General features: G+C 47.8%; 1 protein-coding gene across 4 annotated transcripts in view; it reads right to left on the bottom strand.

Annotated features, from left to right (window-relative positions):
• The window catches only part of LOC127584274 (zinc finger MIZ domain-containing protein 1-like), a 239,396-nt gene extending 224,638 nt beyond the window's left edge, over positions 1-14,758 (bottom strand). For all 4 annotated transcript variants that reach the window (XM_052040924.1, XM_052040925.1, XM_052040929.1 and 1 more), the window contains exon 1: positions 14,642-14,758. The gene's annotated coding sequence lies outside the window, so the exon portion shown is untranslated. The remainder of the gene's footprint in view (positions 1-14,641) is intronic.
• Positions 14,759-16,101: the final 1,343 nt, after the last annotated feature.

Genomic DNA, 16,101 nt, shown 5'->3' with positions numbered 1-16,101 from the left:
TTAAACAAATCCTGAGCCAGCAAGCCAACCCACTGTTCTGCACAAGGACAGACATCAATCCACATCAACTGTTACCTGCAGAGTGGGGCGGGACGTGGCCCAGCTGTGTGTCAGCCTCCTCCAACACGTCCACTGTCTACTGAAAGACTTCTGGAACCATCACAGTACATTTATGACCTGGGAACCAAAGGAGCCTTAAAATCAGATCAGAAACACACTGGAAGCCACACTGGTTCTTCATGGCAAAGTCAACTGGTGCCTCAATGAAAGGACAGGAATTTCTTTATTCATTTTTTGGGACATGGGCATCATCGGCAAGACCAGCATTTATTGCCTATCCCTAACAGCCCCCGCAATGGTGGTGGTGAGCCACATTTTGTTTTGAACTGCTGCAGTCCTTCTGGTGAAGAGACTCCAACAGCACTGTAGGACAGGGAATTCCAGGACTTAGACTTGATAATGACGAAGGATTGATGATATATTTCCAGGTCAGGATGATGTCCTACTTGGAGGAGAACCTGCAGGTTGGTGGTGATCTGGAGGCACAAGATACTGCAGATGCTGAAATCTGGAGCAGCCGATCCACCTTCTGGAGGTCCTGGGTCCTCCTCGATAGAGGTCGTCTGGTCAGGAGGGTGCTGATTTGGTCAGGAAGTAAGGTCACAGGTTGGAGGAGTCCTGCTGGAGTAGCCCAGGTGAGTTCTCTTTGTAGAGGGTACACACTGAAACTACAGTCCACCGTGAGGGAGAGAGTGAATGTTTAGGGTGGTGAATGCGGTACCAATCCAACTGGCTGTGGACTTTCTGAAGGAGTACAATGCACGAGCAAAAGGCCTTTAATGTAAACATTTGAAAGTACAACTGTTCTCACCACCTACAGTACGACCAAAACTCTTCTAGACAGATACTCTGTGAAATAACCACAGCTTGGAAACAGAATGTTACAGCACAGGTGAAGGCCAATCAGCCCATCATGTGCATATTAGCTAATAAAGAGCCACTGACCTACTCCTGCTGACTCCTTGCCAATACCCTTGACCATCTCACCACACTCGGGCTAACTCTGTCAGAAGAGTTGAGCCTCAGTCTCCAGCCCACTGACACCGACTGGTTGAGTCTCATCTCATTAAAGATTCCAAAAGCATCTTTTGTAGAAATAGGATTTCTCATCCAAAAACAATGCAAGCAAATGACAGAGTCAGGGATCTCTCAGTCCACCTCGTCATGGCCCTTGCACTCTCTGTCCACCTGCACTGCACTTTCTATGCAACTGTAACACTACATTCTGCATTGTTTTTGTACTACTCCATGTACTTGTGTATGGAATGATCTGTCTGGATGGCACGCAATCAAAAGCTTTTTATTGTATCTCAGTATATGTGACAATAATGAACCAGTTCTGATTGTTATGGCACAGAAAGAGGCCATCCAGCCCATCGAGTCTATGCCAGCCCTGGCTAGAGCAATTGCGTCAGTCCCATTTCAAAGCCCTGATTGTGTTGCCACCTCCCTGCGACGAGTTGCAGTTCGGAACCATTGTCTGTGCGACTACTCTGTTTGCTCTCTCTAAACCCAACAATCTTGTCCACTTCCATTAAATCTCTTCTCAAACTTCTCTACTCCAAGGACAACAGCCCCGGCTCCTCCAGTTCAGCCCTGGAGCTGAAATCTCAAAGTGCTCTCATTACATTTTCCTCACATCCTCCTTGTATCTTTTGCCGAAACTTTTAAACCAGTGACTCCCTCTGGTCCTCAAACCATCTGCTAATGGGAACAGCTTCCCCTCGTTCACTCTCTCTCAACCTGCCATCACCTTGTCCACCTCTATCCAATCCCCTTTACCCCAAGGAAAACCCCAGCGTCTCCAGTCTAACTCTGTAGTTGAACTTTTAATGGACTCTAATTATAGTTAAAATGCCTTAAATAAATTTATAAACAGCTGTCATTGCAGTAAAACTTCATTGCTCGAGCATTATCAAATGAAACTGAAGATCGAGTTTTCAGAGCACAGTCCAAAATTTACCCAAAGAGGTGAGGACATTAGAGAGAGACAGAGAGTTTGTGGGTAATTCTTTCTCATCCAGCTCAGACAAGATGGGCCAAGTGGTTTCTAGACTGCTGGAGACATTGGCGCCGATGGTGGAGCCATTAGACTTGAGGTGATCAGGGATCCAGAACGGAAGCAGAGGATTGCAAGGCTGGAGAAACAGAGTTGAGAAATGATAAGGAGTTTGTACGTTCTCCCCGTGACCGCGTGGGTTTCCTCCCACATTCCAAAGACGCACAGGTTGGTACGTTAACGTGGTGTAATTGGGCAGCGTAGGCTCGTTGGGCCGGAAGGGACTGTTACTGTGCTGTATAAATAAAGTTTTTTTTAAAAAGTAGCAGTCCCGGCCAAGGAGGCATTTGAAAGCAAGGAAGAGAATTTCAAAATGGAAGTGTTGATTAACAGGAAGGAGCAGAGGGTCAAGCAACGAACAGGATTCAGGGCAAGTTAGGACACAGGCAGCAGAGTTTTCCATGGGCTAAGGATTATGGAGTAGAAACTAAACTACTCAAAATCAATCCCAGAATGACAGACCATGAGGGAGAATCACAGAAAGAAAGATCTGAGGCATGAGTCAGTGGAAGGGACAGTGAAGTAGGGGTCATGAATGAACTGATAACAAAGCCAAGCATTCAGTTATGCTACAATCTCCAGTCAAGCTACAATCTTCCAGTCAAGAAATCCAAGAGAAAAAAAATAGTATATAAAAATTATAAAGATGTAAACCCAAGGCACACTCAACAATGTCTGTTAAAAGATTAACCACTAGAACGAGAGGGAAGCGAATGAGCCACACAAGCAGAAACATTCAACAGAACACCTGGGTCAAAGGCAGCGAGATTCTTCTGATAACTGGTGGTCTGGTGGGAGTCTGTGGCTTCTCCATTAATTCTAACCTGTCAGAGACCTTATAAATAATCCAGTCGCTCTTTACAAGGAAGAGTGGATAAAAATAAGAGTTTAAAGAAGTTAGATTAAACTCCATTTGAATCTTATGAAATTTATGGATGGTTTTGTTTCCAGTTTAGAGTCACTCATGTTATTGAGGGTTATAGCCCTATCACCACCTCTACCTGCCCCTCCCCACCCTCCTGAAGCTGTAGAGTAAGAAGTTACAGACCTGCTCACCAGGGCAATAACCATTACTCTATAACTGGCCCCATCTCCAGGAGGTAATCAGGCAGTTTGTTCCTTGATAAAAATGAACAGAACTGGACTGCTGCAACCCCACAACTGCAAAACCCATCACCACCTTACACGGTGAATGATAGGACCCTGGGGAGTGTTATGGAACAGAGGGACCAGGGAGTGCAAGTGCACAGCTCACTGGAAGCGGCGTCTCAGGTAGACAGGGTGGTGAAGAAGGCATTTGGCACACTGGCCTTCATCGATCGGGGCACTGAGTGTAGGAGTTTGGAAGTTATGTTGCATTATATAAGACGTTGGTGAGGCCTCCCTTGGAGTATTGTGTACAGTTTTGGTCATCCTGTTATAAGAAAGATGTTATTAAACTAGAAAAAGTGCAGAAAAGATTTACCAGGATGTTGCCTGGACTCGGGGGCCTGAGTTACAAGGAGAGGTTGTGTAGACTAGGACTTTATTCCCTGGAACGTAGGAGACTGAAGGGTGATCTGACAGAGGTATATAAGGTCATGAGGGGCATAGGCAGGGTGAAAGCAGAGTCTTTTTCCAAGGGAGGGGGTTTAAGATCAGAGGTGAGAGATTTAAAAGGGACATCAGGCACAGCTTCTTCATGCAAAGGGTGGTGCGTATTTGGAATGAGCTGCCAGAAATAGTTGTTGAGGCGGGCACATTAGCAACGTTTAAAAGCCATCTAGATAAGTCCATGGATAGGAGAGGTTTAGAGGGCTATGGGCCAAATGCAGGTACATGGGACTAGCTCTCTGGGCAACACAGTCGACATGGACGAGTTGGGCCGAAGGGCCTGTTTCCGTGCTGTATGACTTGACGATTCTATGACCTCCAGTCTGTGCAGAGGAGTGACGGGGGAAGGTGCCAAGGTCTGGGAGCAGGAGGTGGTGGGAAAAGCAAATATGCTTTACCACTGCTTTGATAAGTCTGCCCTCCTCCAACAGAAAGGAGGTGACCGAGTTGGTGAACTAATGCAAACTCTAATCTAAGGGCAGCTCTGTTTTGGAAACTTATTCCTGAATGTGTTAGCGCTCTCCTTTCAGGAAGTGCATTCCAAATGAGCACAGCTTGGATGGGCAAGGAGACCCTGTTCAAGCCCCCTATCCTATCCTCGGCAGTGGGGAGTAAAATTTGGCTGCGTCAATCAAGTGAGTGGTGAGTGACCATCACCGTCCTGAGCTTAGCCACAGAGATAGTTGCGTGGCGTCAGGTAGTGAACCAGACATCACAAAGTCAAGTTAAACTTCTGTTCAGTGGTGTCTCCACTGGAGACCTTGGCAAAGGATGTTGTTCAAGGTCAGAGCAAACAATTAGCCTTTCTTGATGGGCCCAGGTGGAGGGATCTACTTTAAATCTAACCCACACTGCAATTCAGGTTAGCTTTTTGTCATATACACCGGGGTGCAATGAAATTCCCTGCTGGTGTGAAGCTCACAGAGTACAGTGTACATGGTAATAATAAATACAGTGATAAGTACAATCCTGGCACTGGTTCCCTGAAACAGAAAGTGTTCCCTTTTCCAGCACTGACATCTTTTAATTCAGGTGCTGACCAGTGGTCAGGCATTGCTTGCTACCAGGTTATCTCCTGATTGTATTTGATGAGGAGGTATCCTCCCACGAGGAAAGCAAGTTCTTGGCAATAGGACTCACCAACTGTCACAGTTGGGGGTTTGGGAAAGGATGGCTGTGAATCCCTGTAGTATCCTTCACAGTCCCAGCTACCCCCACCATCACAGCATTTCTTACACTGTTGCAGCACCCCGTACATCTCTACATCATCCCAGCACCCTTACAACAAGATCAAAATTAGAATAGCAGAAATAGCACGTGAACATGCCAACATCCCAAGACGAGGACAATTTCATGGCGAGGGGCAGGAGGATAAATTTAATTTTCCAGATGAGAAAAAAATTAGACAATTTATTGGAGACAATGATTAATTTTGCCAGTCCCCAATCCTGTATTCCTCCCCTGAAATGGTTTTGTGCCAGCTTCCTGCTCCAATATAACCTTGGGCACAGTTCAGACAAATTGTACCATGTGCAGCTAAAAAAACTGAACACTCAAGATTAAATTATGAATCGGCAAAATTGTCCTTCTTATTGACTGAGCCTCCGCACTTGCAGGTTTGAAAGCCTGGCTTAGCTAAACTCTATCACCGAGGATACAGCACCAAGCAGATAACAGAATAAAAATGACAGTACAGCAACCTCTTAAGCGAGGTACTGTAAATGAATTTCATATACTCATCGACTGCAAACACTTCAGAAAATTGTGGTGTTTTGCTTTTGCTGGCGAAAAGAAAATCACTGTTGGGAACTGCCTGAAGCCAGTCACCTGCAGGTTTTGAACTGCTCCCTGTCAAAATTACATCGCCGGATCATTGACATTTACATGCTCAAAGTCAAGCTCAGATTTCTAACTTTAAATTCTGCACAAGTACTCAAAAGATGCAACTGGGATTTATTCCCCACATTACAACGATGGGCAGCCACTGTTTGTGGTGTGAGGCTTGGAGCAGAGGTTCAGTAGACAAACTGGGAGGATCAGGCAGGAGGCACTGGTCCAGAGTGGTTCCCCCACTGGTTGTCAGACATGGTATAGAGCACTGGTTGGGGCAGAAACACCCTGGCCCCTGGTCTGCCAACCTGAACCCTTGGCCCAAATCTCAGCCGTCCCTTTTGGAGATCAGTTCATCTTCTGATGTGAAGGCTGGCATCAAACAGGGGCTAATCTGGGTCAGGGGGTTGTCTGTAAAGGACATCTCCAGTCAGATCAATGCCATCCACCTGAGAATCCAAGGTGGAATGCATTCTGACTGGATGCATCACAGATGTATGGGAGCTCCAACGCACAGGAACGCAGGAGGCTACAGAACGCGGTGGGACTCAGCCAGTTCCATCACGGGTACAGATCTCCCCACCGTCGAGGACATCTACAAGAGGCGATGTCTCAGGACAACGACATCCATCATCAAGGACCCCCACCATCCAGACCATGCCCTCTTCTCGATGCTGCCATCAGGCAAGAGGTACAGGAGCCTGAAGACCCCACACCTCAAGGTTCAACAACAGCTTCTCCCCACTGCCATCAGGTTCTTGAACCCACCTGAGAAACCCCAACACAGCCTCCAACTATATTTCTTTTCTCTCTCTCAATCTTGCAGCAATGTCATTCTGTTTATTTTGTTGTGTAAGTTATGTATAATTTATGTTAATTTAAGTTTATGTTAACTGATGTTTGTCATGTCTGTACTGTACTGCTGCTGCAAAAAAGCTAATTTTCATGGCATTTATACCCTGCCTGTGACAATAAACCTGTACTAGAATCCACCCACCCTAAATCTATCTCCAGTCCCCCATCAGATGAGGTCCAAGGTTGACATGCTGAATTTAACTAGCACCATGCCAGGCCTGCCCCTTCTGTTGGCATTGAGAGCCCTGGCACACTGCCCCCCTCTTGGCAGGCATTTGACCCCTCCCACCCCCCAGCCTTCCCACCGAATCCAACCCCCCTCACGTCCCGCCTGCCTTTCCATGGTGGACGACAGATGCCACAGCTAAGAAAGCTCACCAGCACCTCTACTTCCTCAGGAGGCTAAAGAAATTTGGCTTGTACCCTTTGACTCCCACCAATTTCCATTGATGCACCATAGAAAGCATCCTATCTGGATGTATCACAGCTTGGTACAGCAGCTGGTCTGCCCAGGACCGCAAGAAACTGCAGAGAGTTGTGGACACAGCCCAGCGCGTCACGGACACCAGCCTCCCCTCCTTGGACTCTGTCTTTACCTCTCGCTGCCTTGGTGAAGCAGCCAGCATAATCAAAGACCCCACCCACCCGGGTCATTCTCTCTTCTCTCCTCTTCCATCAGGTAGAAGATACATGAGCCTGAGGGCACGTACCACCAGACTTAAGGACAGCTTCTACCCCACTGTGATAAGACTATTGAACGGTTCCCTTATACAATAAGATGGACTCTGATCTCACGATCTACCTTGTTGTGACCTTGCACCTTATTGCACTGCACTTTCTCTGTAGCTGTGACACTTTACTCTGCACTGTTATTGTTTTTACCTGTACTGCATCAATGCACTCTGTACTACCTCAATGCACTGTGTACTAACTCAATGTAACTGCACTGTGTAATGAATTGATCTGTACAATCGGTATGCAAGACAAGTTTTTCACTGTACCTCGGACAATAATAAACCAACACCAATACGTGATTGCTGGCATGTAGCTGACTCCCTGCTCGGTGGCCTGGCTCTTACTGGTCCAACCTGATGCCTCAAGAACTCTTTCCCCACTCCCCACCCTACTCCAACCCAATCTGACTCACCCACCAGACCCACTGTCCCGGCTCTGTACACCCGCCCTGCCCAGCCTCACACTCCCCAGCGGCAAGCTCCCTGAAACATCAGCGTGGCTCCACGTACACTACATTCTGCAGGGCTTCCAATTCACAGAAGCCACCTGCCACTCACACTCCCTGCACACACACTCAATGGGAAAATAATCCTGAGCAAAGTAAACAGCTCAGACCTCACACTGGTTGTTGCGATGAACTATGAAAGTTACACTATAATCTGCACTGCCAGTTAAGTGTTACATGCTGTGCATCACTTCCAACATCACTTAGCGAGGAGCTCAAACCTCACAGGGACATTCCCCTTGCTGCACTAATCTGATATTTTCACAGACCGCAGATCTCTCAACACTGATCCCCAAATTGGTGCTACTTATAAAGAGCTTTTCACATAAATAGCATTTCTCACAAGCCATGTTATGGTACTCAGAGAGGGGCGAGTCGTGTCCCTGTGAGAAATAAGGCAGGCGAGAAGTCACAAACTACTCGTATAAATGAAACAAAAACGGAAAATGCTGAAAATACTCAGCAGGCTGGACAGCAGGTGCGGGAAGAGAAGTACTTAAAGTTTCAGATTGGTGCCCTTTCACCAGGATTAGGATTAACATGTTTAATTTCATGCCATTTCCCCTTCAGGTGAGAGGTCAGTAACCTGAAATGTTAACTCCGTTTCTCTCTCCACAGATGCTGCCTGACCTGCTAAGTGTTTCCAGCATTTTCTGTTGTTTCAGATTTCCAGCATCCGCGGTCTTTCTGCTTTGCGATTACCCAGATAATCCCTCCCACCCCGGACATTCTCTCTTCTCCCCTCTTCCATCGGGCAGAAGATACAAAAGCTTGAAAACACATGCCACCAGGCTCAAGAACAGCTTCTGTCCCACCGTTACACAACTCTTGAATGGACCTCTTGTACGTTAATGATGAACTCTTGACCTCACAATTTACCTCAACGTGGCCTTTGCACCTTATTGTCTACCTACACTGCACCTTCTCTGTAACTGTAACACTATATTCTGCATTCTGTTATTGCTTTTCCCTTTGCACTACCTCGATGTACTGATATTTTGAAATGATCTGTATGGATGGCATGCAAAACTAAGTTTTGCACCGCATTGTGACGTTAATAAACCAATACCAATTCTAACTGACCCCAATGGTAACAATGTCAATGGAACTACCACTTGGAAACGTGGCACTGATCATCTGATATGCTTGTGAGCAGCCTTCAAATATCCAACGTACGACTCTGGTGGAGCCTGGGAGGATCCCAAGGTGTAGAATTTCAGTACAGTTGTCACCTCCATGGACACCAGTGTCCAGGTAGACGTTGCCCTACCTGCTGGGATACCCTGAGCATCCTGAAGCATCGCAGAGGCAACAGAGACCGTGACTGCACTGTCTATCCAACCTACAGCCTGTGAGTGCGTCGGTCAGGAGCCCCAGGAGGTGGGTTAGGAACCATCCGAGATGCCCCCATTAAGAGGTCCTCTGTAACTACAATGATTAGCAAATGCAAAGGTGCCTGAACAGAAGAACAAGGAGTAGCACCACCTTTGTAACAAACCAACAGGGTTCACGAGGAAAGCCCCAGGGTCAAGAGCACGGTTCTGAGGATGCCGTATTTAACGTCAGGTTAGACCATCATCTCCTCATCCCTGCCCACTGCTGTTCTGCTCCTCATCAGGGTTTCACTGACATCTGCAGTTAAGTTCCAAAACTGTCACAGTTAATGAACGACAAACATTAAACTGGCAATCTACCTCTTCCCAAGGGGTTTTCCTGATCTTAACCTGTTCTCTTGGGTAATATCAGGATTTGGTAGGTTGGGATAGGTTTCTGCCACATTTTGTGGATTTAATCCCTTCTGTCCCCAACCCAGCTCACTCCTAAACACATTCACCTGCAGGCGTTATGTCCCTCCATGTCTTTGTAACACTTTGTAAATTTAACCTCAGGAATGACGGTGATACAGGTAGCTTCCCCAGATTAACTTCAATCCAGCATTGCCGCAAAATAGGTCACACTCCGGACCTGTCACCGGCACGCTGGTGGGAAGTACTGGAGCCAGGCTGTAGGTTACACCTTCTTGCCCTTCCTCACAGGTTGCTCCCAGCTAACTCCACCACCAGCTTTTCCTGTGCTCTCTCACCTTCCCAAACCGGAGCTGACTTACCCGAGTAAGGGAGGACTTCTTCACAGCTGCACATCTCTTGATGTTACTGATTGACACCTCCATCAACCTCAACTCTTTGACTTGTCGTTCTACTGAGCTGGCTTTGTCTCCCCCAACCTCCTTCCTTCATTATACCCACTCTCTCCCCTGGAGTATCTTGGGCACGTTCCTCCTGCTTCCAGGCAGAAGAATCTAACACCCAGTGTCCTGCTCATCACATCATTAATGTCACAGCAGAGAACAAAAATGAGAATGAGAAATGAGCAACCAAGCCAAATCCACATGCAACCCAGCAGTGTTTGCCCCTAACCCCTGAACAATTACTCCCTGATCCCAAACACACTGCCTTCTCAGCAACACAGAAAACAACGGCAGGATTACATAGAACCCACAGAACAGGAAAAGGCCATTTGGCCCAGACAATGCTGGTGTCTGTGGTCCACAAGAAACTTCCTCCCTTCCTCCTTCTATTCTTTTCTCATTCAACTTATCTGGTTTCACTAAAGGCGTCATGTTAAATGATCTTGGCCTGACCCTGTCTCAACAGCCATCTATCCAGTTCATTCAGTGGGAGTTAATCATTACAGGTTCAACAGTAAAGCAAGAAAAGAATCTCATTCTTTAACCTCACAGGAGATTCTTTAACTAAATCCATGAGACTCTGTGCTCAAAGGCTAAATCTTATATCACTCCAAACAAAAATCCATAAAGGCATTGCTTTGACATAACTTTTACTGCAAATAATGTGTGCAAAGAGACTCCATATAACAGCAGCTTATAATACTCAATAAGCAGCTCAGCAAGAGTCAGGTCCGGTTCAGTTGGCAGCAGTCTCATCCCTGAGACAGAAAGTCATGAGTTCAAGACCCACTCCAGAGACTTCAGCTTATTGACTGACAATCCAGGGCAGAACGGAGGGCATGCAACACTGTCAGTGATGCCATCTTTCAGCTGTGATGTTAAACCACTTTTTTTTAGGCGGCAGTGAAAGATATCTTGGCACTATTTTGCCAATATCCATCACTCAATCAAAACGTCAGAAAAAAGAATTATCTGATTATCACATTGCTCTTTGTGGGAGCTTGCTGTGCACAAATTGGCTACCACATGACACACATGACAACAGTGTCTTCACTTCATTGGCTGTAAGGGCTCCTGCACTTGAAGGGTGCTGCAGAACATCAGGTCCTATTGTTCTCTTAACTTGTACTTCAGAGTTCTGCATCAAAGGATCCATCAATATTAGCTTAATGCTGTTTGCTTAGGATTTCCTTGACCACTGTTTAAATAAATTAGCACCTCACATTACCAGCAGACAAAGAGATTTAGTACAAATGCATTACAATTTAATAAACCTAAGTTCAGGGTATAAAAGTACATGTGTTTGTTTTAAATATGCCATATCATTACATATAACGACTTTGCAAAGACATACGTATGTATTAGAAGCAGGTGTATACCATTCTGTCCTATGAGCCTGCTCTGCCTTTCAATAAGATCACAGCCAATTGATCCTAATCTAAACTCTGCACTCCCATCTACCCAAGGTAACCTTTCACACTCTTGCTTATCAAGATTCTATCCACTGCTGTCTCAAAAATATTCAACGGCTCTGCTCCCACCAGCCTTCGAGGAACAGAGTTCCAAAAACTTAAGACCCTCTGGGAGAAAAAGTTTGTTTCATCCCTGTAGTAGATGGATTACCCCTTATTCTTAAACATGACCCCTAGTTCTAGATTCCCCCCCCCACCCCCATAGCCTCTCCATACCTACCCTGTCGCAAATCCTCAGGATCTTGTATGTTTCAATCAAGTCCCCTCTCACCCTTCAAAACTCCAGCAGATACAACCCCTGCCTGTCCAACCTTTCCTCATTGGACGGCCTGCCCACCTCAGGCATTAGGTAGTGAACCATCTCTTCCAACACATTAACATCTTCCTCGAGTAAGGAGGCCGACACTCTACATAGTGCTCCGTATGTGGTCTTGCTAGTGCCCTATACAACTGAAGTATACCATCGGTAGTATCTACAGGAAGTGCTGCCTCAAGAAGGCAACATCCATCATCAAAGATCCCCACCATCCAGGCCATGCCATCTTTTCGCAGCTCCAATCGGGCAGGAGGTACAGAAGCCTGAAGTCCCACACCACCAGGTTCAGGAACAGCGACTTCCCTTCAACCATTGAACCAACCTGCACATCCCTAATCACCAGAGTTTAGCAACACTATGACCACTTTGATCACTTTGCACTAAAATGGACTTTGTGTTTTTTGTTCTAATTGTGTTCTTTCTTGTAAAAATTGTGCATAATTTATGTTTTTCTTGTGAATGCTGCTTATCTGATGCTATGTGCCTGTGATGCTGCTGCAAGTAAGTTTTTCATTGCACCTGTGCATACGTGTACTTGTGCATGTGACAATAAACTGGACTTCAACTTTATAACCTCCCTACTTTTGTATGCAATTCCCCTAGCAATAAATAATAATATCCCTTTAGTTTTCCTAATTATTTGCAATACCTACATACTGGTCTTTTGCACATTATGCACCAGGACACCCATTTCCCTCAGTGTCTCAGATAAAATGACTTAATTAAACATAATTTTATATTGACTACCAATGGTATCTAATGATATTATTTTGATTCGAATGAACGTTAGAACACTTGCAAAGGTCGAACAGAGAGCTGGCAGTGGATCGGAGACACAAGAGACTGCAGATGCTGGAATCTGGAGCAAAAAGCTGCTGTCCTTGGGCTCCCAGAGGGAGGGAACCTTCAGAGCACAGAGGTGTGTTAAAAGGTTAGGATACCAAACAAACAAACACATCCATGGAGGGAAATGGATAATCAACGTTTCAGGTCGAGACCCATTATCTGGGCTGATGAAGAGATCAAGTCCTGATGAAGGGTCTCCACCTGAAACGTCAACTCACAGATGCTGCCTGACCCGCTGAGTTCCTCCAGCAGCTTGTTTTTTCCCCGGCAGTGGGTCAATGGCCTCGGCAAAGGCAACCTCTTCCAGACTTAAAACAAGTTGGAACATTGTTGGTCACTCCAGTGGAGAAGGGAGGTGGTGACTCTCTTCCACACCTCCTGATCCCTTCTCCTTTACCAGAATGGAGACTGCCCTCAAAGTGATGCGTTAATAGGCACCTATCAAACATTGCATTTACACAGAACTTTCAAGTCAATGAAATATCCAAAGTGCTTCACGACAATTTGACACTGAGTCTCAGGTTTGGACAGGGAGAGAAGTTTTAAGGAACATCTGAAAGGAAGCGGAGGAGGCAGGGTTTGGAGATGAAGGTCACAGGCACCTGCAAACCCAGCCAACGGACTGTGAAAACAGGCATCACACTCACCCCCTGAAAACAAACTCTGTGGCCTCCTTCCCACTGGCAAGCTCTGCATGAGATTAAGAGTGGGTAACAACTGACTGCAAGATCATAGAGGCATGGAGTCGTACATCATGGAAACAGGTCCTTCAGCCTAACTGGTCCATGACAACCAAATGCTCATCCAGTGTGCCCACATTTGACCCAAACCTTTCCTATCCATGTACCTGTCCAACTGTGTTTTAAAAGTTGTTATTGTACCTGCCTCAACCACGTCCTCTGCCAGCTCGTTCCACACCTGTACCACCCTCCGGGTAAAAGTTGCCCCTCAGGTTCCTATTAAATCTTTCCCCTCTCACCTTAAGCCTGTGCCCTCTAGTTCCCTGGGAAAAAGACTGTGTGTATTCACCCTGTCTATGCCCCTCATGCTTTTATACATCTCCATATCATGATACTGATGCCCTCTGCAGTCAACAAACCAAGGTCCATAAGTTGACCACAGTCACTTGAACCAAACAAGATCCATCTTTGTGGCCAGGTTCCAGAGTTGGGGAACCAAAGCCCAACAGGGAATGCATGGCCCCAGACAGCTGGGAGAAACAGGTAACAGGTAGAGAAAGACACAGGAGATTCTGCAGATGCTGGAACCTGGAGCAACACACACAAAATGCTGGAGGAACTCAGCAGGTCAGGCAGCATCTACGGAGGGAAATGAACAGTTGACGTTTCGGGCCAAGACCCTTCCTCAGGACTGGAAAAGAAGAGGGCAGAAGCCAGAATAAGAAGGGAGGGGGAAGGACACAGGCTGGCAGGTGATAGGTGAGTGCAGGTGAGAGGGGGTATGGAGTCCAGGGAACAGGTAGACAGAGTATGTTTACCACAGCAATGAAGAAGGATCGGCCAACAGAGTACCCTAGCACAAACTGAAATTGCTTCAGGAAAATCTCAACTTTGCAATACAATGAGTTTTTTTTCTAAAGTAAAGCAAAACATGGAAGACAAGTTTGCAGGTAAATTAGTTCAGTCCAGGTAACCGGTGTGCTGTGGTTACCCAGCTGAGCTTCTCCCTCTCTGGGGTCACAAAGCACCCAGCCACCTGGACGTGCCCTCCAGTACTTCACTTCGGGAAGGAGGTCTGAGTGACTCCCTCCCCACCCCCGCACAATAACCCTGGGGGTGGCCGTGTGTCTTTGCAGCGCCCACCCCTCTCCCCTTCTGTCCCCAGGGGAGAGGAGATTAGGGAAGGGGAGGTCAGGGTGAGGGAAGGAGAGATCAGGGGAGGGGAGATCAGGGGAGGGGAGGGGAGGGGAGGGGAGATCAGGGGAGGGGAGACTGCAACACACAGGCTCAGATCTGCTCAAACATCTCCGGGCCAAGGAGGAGGAGGTGACCGGCCGTCTCCACAGTCAGGGGGCACGGTGCGACCACCCTCCTCGCCCACCACTCATTGTTCCCCAGCACTCAACAAAGGAGGCAAACGGGGGGCACTACCCTCCCTCCCTCCTTCTCCTCTCCTCTCCCTCCCTCCCCCCGGGCACACACAAGACTCCCCAGTTACTTACAGATGGCGGGCGGGCTGGGTCTGAGCGGGGGCAGCCGGCTCCTCTCCTTCCCTTCCCCACCAGCCCGGGTCACAGCCTAGCTCGCAACGCAGCGAGTGCATCCACCGCCAGTGTCAGGTTACACTGGCGATCCTCTCAGCGGCGGGCCGGCCACTGGCAAAACCCTAACGGGATCACCCAAGCACCGGAATGGATCCACTGCACACACACCCCCACCCCAGCCATTCACATCCCCACTCAGCACCGGGATCAGTGACCCCCCCCCCCCACCCCCACCTCCCAGGGCAGGTCAGAGGGGGTCGGGGTGTGTGCAGACCCCTCTCCACCTCGGTCCCCTCCGTTCCCACAGCAGCTGACCGGACCCCGTGCCTTGCGGTCACTCCCCGCAGCCCCCGGGCTCTCACCACAAGCCCCGGTCACCGGGGGAAACGGGCCAGGGGTCCGGTCAGTGCATCAGCTACTGGTCGTGACTGGGGGGGGGGGGGAATATTGGTCGGGACACTAACGTGGCTCTCCTGCTCTTCAGATCATACCCCGGGGTGGGGAAGACGTCGAGGGTTCTCCGCGGTTCAATGACCGAGCGAGGGGTAGGGAGAGAAAGCGCCTCCGACAGTGCAGGGCTCCGTCAGAGGGACGCCCGTCTCCCGCTGGGTCAGGGGTTTGAACCCACAATCTTCAGACCCAGAGTGGGGTCCACACAGCGTATGAGGGTGGTGTGTACCGGGGGACTGGGCGTACATGGTGGTGTGCACCGAGGAAACAACCCCTTCAGCACACTGACACACAAGCAGCCAATTTCACACTAACCTGACCCTAACTCATTTTAATCTCCCCACATTCCCATCAGTTGCCCCCAGAATCTACCACTCACCCACACACTGGGGGTAATTTACTGCAGCCAATTAACCCACCGGCACGTCTTTGGGATGCGAGGGGAAAACACAGCACCTGGGGGAAACCCACACAGTCATGGGGAGAATGTGCAAACTCGGCACAGACTGTGGCAGAGGTCAGCATTGGTAAATTGGTTTATTACTGAGGTACAGTGAAAAAAATTGTCTTGCCTACCGTTCATACAGGTATTCATTACACAGTGCATCCCGGTAGTACAAGGTAAAACAATAACAGAATGCAGAATAAAGTGTCACAGCTACAGAGAAAGTGCAGTGCAGGTGGACAATAAATTGCAAGCTCATAACAAGATGTATTGTGAGGCCAAGAGTCCATGTTAACGTACCAGGGAATAGTTCAATAGTTTTATAACAGCAGGATAGAAGCTGTCCTTGAGCTTTTGTATCTTCTGCCTGATGGAAGGGGGGAGAAGAGAGAAGGTCCAGGTTGGGTGGGGTCTTTGATTATGCTGGTTGCTTTACCGAGGCCACAAGACATGTCGACAGAGTCCATGGAAAGGGAGGCTGGTTTCCATGATGTGCTGAGCTGTGTCCACAACTCTCTGCAGT

Source organism: Pristis pectinata, chromosome 29 (genome assembly GCF_009764475.1).
Source record: "Pristis pectinata isolate sPriPec2 chromosome 29, sPriPec2.1.pri, whole genome shotgun sequence".
NCBI classification, from domain to species: domain Eukaryota; kingdom Metazoa; phylum Chordata; class Chondrichthyes; order Rhinopristiformes; family Pristidae; genus Pristis; species Pristis pectinata.
This window is presented reverse-complemented; position numbering and strand designations above follow the sequence as displayed.